This window comes from Mus caroli, chromosome 1, assembly GCF_900094665.2.
Source record: "Mus caroli chromosome 1, CAROLI_EIJ_v1.1, whole genome shotgun sequence".
Lineage (NCBI taxonomy): Eukaryota > Metazoa > Chordata > Mammalia > Rodentia > Muridae > Mus > Mus caroli.
Window position 1 is genome coordinate 76,496,079 of NC_034570.1, and position 4,485 is coordinate 76,500,563.

Sequence of the window (4,485 nt, forward strand, 5' to 3'; positions counted from 1 at the left end):
AATGGAATGGAATGTACAAAGCATGCTGTCATGACCTGGGTTGCTGATGTTATCAATGCTCCTTACAGTTCTTCAAGTCTAACACCCAGAACATCAATGTGTGCTTAACTCTTGCATAATTTCCAAACCCAGTGATTATTTTGCCGTCAGTGGGCATAGAAGTTTCATTTATAGTTAATGTTCTCTCACAAATACTTTATTTTTTTAAAAAAATCATGTTTTCTTTTTTGCTGCACTGCCTACTCTTTATTCCTTTGATTGCACAAACATAGGTATGAAATTGGGTACAATTCTAGAACAGCTAAGGTACCAGGCTGGTAAAAATATTAGGAATAATATAGTCCCACTAGTAAAAGCATTTTCCCATTTTGCAGGAGTTGAACACCCATAGCAACAAAGCCAGATATGGTTTGTAAATGCAGATTTTTGTCTTGGGTTTCAAAGCAGAGACACAAAGCATTTCTTTTTTTCTGAGCCAAATATTTTGAAGACACAATTTCTTAAGTAACCAGATGACTCAATCTTGAATTCGGCTTATCTAAATAATGTACACATTTGCTTCTCATTTAAGATTCACAATGTTAATCATGGTTCTCTTTTAAGGTGAATGTCTGCTAATTTGTGATTACAGCTGCCTTCCCTTAAGCAATGTAATAGATATAACCAATTCAGCTAAGAGTCTCTAAAATAGAATTCTAAGTCAATTACAAGGAAATCCTGTCTTTTTACTCTTTAAAACCAGAAATGTATTAGTTTTATTTTAGAGTAGCATTAACACATATAATTCTGAAACTCTTTGTTTTTTTTCTTTTTATAGCATTTTCCCCCTCAGATGTGTGACTTCACTTGTGTGCATCTTTCTAACTCCACCCCCTTGCACAAAGCTGTCATTCACATTTATCTCCATATAGAATAGAGTTTACAAATCTTGTTTGGAAGGTGAGCTCAGGACAAGTTGCGCCAAATGATGTAAGCTATGATTCTCAGCTTCTGCACCCATGAGAAGGAATCACAAAATAAAGTGATGGAAACATAAAGGAAGTTCACTGAGGAGCTGGGGTGGGCAGAGGGAGGGGTCCACTGAGGAGCCATGGTGAGAAGTGGCTGAGTACACTGAGGTGGTGGATGCATAGAGGGGGTTCTACTGAGGAACTGTGGTAGAAACAAGGAGGAGCTATGTGTGAAGCATCCAATAAGTAGGTTATTTTCTCAGAACATAGTTTGGTTATGACTTGAAAGGAAATATAAATAATTGGAAGATTTCCCCCCCCTAAAAAAAATCAGTAAAAATGAAATGACTTCAGATATGTGAAGGCAAGCTTTCTTTTTTTTATTATATATTTTCTTCATTTACATTTCAAATGCTATCCTGAAAGTCCCCTATACACCCCCCCCCAGGCCCTGCTCCCCAAGCCACCCACCCCTGCTTCCTGACCCTGGTATTCCCCTGTACTGGGGCATATGATCTTCGCAAGACCAAGGGCCTCTCCTCCCAATGATGGCCGACTAGGCCATCTTCTGCTACATATGCAGCTAGAGACACATCTCTGGGGGGTACTGGTTAGTTCATATTGTTGTTCTACCTATAGGGTTGCAGACCCCTTCAGCTCCTTGGGTACTTTTTCTAGCTCCTTCATTGAGGGCGCTGTGTTCCATCCAATAGCTGACTGTGAGCATACACTTCTGTATTTGTCAGGTATTGGCATAGCCTCACAAGAGACAGCTATATCAGGGTCCTTTCAGCAAAGGGCCCTTGCTGGCGTATGCAATAGTGTCTGGGTTTGGTGGCTGTTTATGGGATGGATCCCTGGGTGCGGCAGTCTCTGGACGGTCCATCCTTTCCTCTCAGCTCCAAACACAAATTTTCTTTCTGAAGTATTCTGGTCTGAGGTATAATTTTCACTGTGCCTTTTGTAGCATTGATAGTTACAACCACTATTGTCTGCAGCGTTAGAAAATTCTGAGAATTGGGCTATTAAAATTCACTTAAAACTGTTACAATGCTACTATTTCATCGACAGAGTTCTTCACTGACATTGCTATTTTGGTGATACAGACCTTGAGGCTCAGACAGTTTGTGGGCTTTGGGTTTCTGCTCCACGTGGTTCAGACCTTGACCTTGGATTTAGTTGTGAGGGCACCGAGGGTCTGTTTTTCAGTTCCCTGAACACTGCTGCCTTGTATACTTCCCAAATGGTCTTATCTCAAGTGTTTCTGAAACTTCTTTTGTTGTCTAATTTTTTAAAATAAAAAAATGCATTTTATGTTCTTTCATTTAAGGGCAGATTTTCCTTGTTATAATTCCTGAGTAACAGTTTCCTTTAAGGGAAACTTTTGTGGTATGGAAGACACTCGAATTAATCCACTTAGTGATAATATGAGATTGTAATTTCTCACAGGCATCATAGTTTGAAGCCTCTTTAAGTTATCATTAGACCACTGGTACCTCGTGCTTGTCCCTGGCCTTTCTTTGATCTCCAGGATTTGGAACTCTATCAATGAAACAAAAAACTCATTAATTCTGCATCCTAGGAACATCAGAGCTTAAACCACAGACACCAGATGAGCAGGCTGGCTAATCCTGCTTTACAGTCCAGCTTAATAAATAGTCTAAACGGAATCAGCTCTTCATCATCCCAGAGATTACTCTTCAAAAATTTGGCTACAGACCTTGCTTGTTCACATTCTGACTGACAAAAAGTCTGTAATATTGTGGTCACAACAAATTGTTTCAACAGTCACATCAGCGTTTGACTGATCTTTCTCCTATGTCAACCTGAGGAGTGGTGAGGAGCTGATTTACATTTTACTTGGCCCTTTAAGGATATGCAAAGTGGCCATACTTTCCCAGTGATGGATAGGAAGTTCCACCAGTCAGCCTACCATTTGTCACTTATCACTTAGAAATTCCCTTAACTGAGGAAGGGAATGTCTGATGTGAAGCTATCCAGCCTGTTCCTTGTGCTTAGCAATTATCTCTTCTCCCTCCTTCCTTTATTCCTTCATTCCTTCTTTTATTCCTTCCTTCCTTTACTCCTTCCTTCCTTCCTTCCTTCTAATTTTGTGTCTGTGTATTTACATGTGCATGTTTTCCATGTGTGTTGGTATGCCTGTGTGTAAAATGATGTACATAGTTGCATATGCACATGGAGGCTAAAGATTGATGTTACTGGTCATTCTTGGTTGCTGTTTTACTCTCTCTTCATTGGGGCAGGCAGGTTTTCTCAATCAAACCTGGTGTACTGGTTGGTTTTGTGTGCCAACTTGACACAAGCACACAAGCTGGAGTTATTGCAGAGAAAGGAGCCTCCCTTGAATAAATACCTCCATGAGATCCAGCTTTAAGGCATTTTCTCAATTAGTGATGGTGGGAGGGCCCATTGTGGATGGTGCCATCTCTGGGCTGGTAGTACTGGGTTCTATAAGAAAGCAAGCTGAGCAAGTCAGGGGAAGCAAGCCATTAAGCAGCATTCCTCCATGGCTTCTGCGTCCACTCCTGCCTCCAAGTTCCTATTCTGTGTGAGTTCCTGTCCTGATTTTCTCTGGTGATGAACAGCAATGTGGATGTGTAAGCTGAATAAACCCTTTCCTCCCCAACTCGCTTCTTGGTCATAAAGTTTTGTACAGGAATAGAAACCCTGACTAAGATACTCAGAGATCAGCAACACTGCTACTCTCAGTAGCCAGCTTCTCTGGGGGATGCCCTGCCTCTGTCTTCTGAAGCTAGAATTGCTGCTGTTTGCCACGCCCCTGCCATTTACAGAGGTGCCGAGGATCTGAACTTCAGTCCTCATACTTGTGTGCCAAGGTTTGTTTTTGTTTGTTTGTTTTTTTAATCACTGAGCTATTTGCCTATCCCGATTAGAATTACTTACATTAACATTAATAATTCACATAATGACACTTCATTGGGAATTCTGAGCTAACGCTCTCACTTATTTGAATTAAATCTCTAGATTTGTGGGTTGCAATGTGAAACAAACATATGTACATGCAATAAGACAATTCCTATATATTAAAGTACCTGACCAACAGTAGCCATCTTAAAAGTTATTATTTTCTCTGCCCTTGACCACAGGGGCCCATGGTTTGTTTGACACAAAAGTAGCATTAGAACCAGCCTCTCAGATATCAGGGTCTCAACACAAGCCAGACTCTTTGTGAGATAGCGTCATCTCATGCATCTTACGTTTGGGTCAACTGGTCTAATTTAAGGACCCTAGTTGAAAGTTGTGTGCCAGTCCTGATTCTCTGTCAGCTAACTCTTAATCCCTCCTAGCTTCTGGCCCAATTTCTCTTAGTAAATTCATAATATCAGGCTATCTGAGGTAAACACTACCCTTGTACGAAGCATAATGTAATCTTCCCTTTCATACTTCACACTTCCTAACAATAAGAAGCTGAAGAGGGTGGGGAGAAGCCCGGTAGCAGTGCCCATTAGGGGCAGGGGCAGGGGCAGGGGCAGGGGCAGGGGCAGGGGCAGGG

At 41.3% G+C, this 4,485-nt stretch overlaps 1 protein-coding gene across 6 annotated transcripts in view; it reads right to left on the reverse strand.

Moving 5' to 3' along the window:
- Sphkap (SPHK1 interactor, AKAP domain containing) overlaps window positions 1-4,485 on the reverse strand; it is a 140,211-nt gene that overhangs the window by 80,407 nt on the left and 55,319 nt on the right. The window lies entirely within an intron of this gene.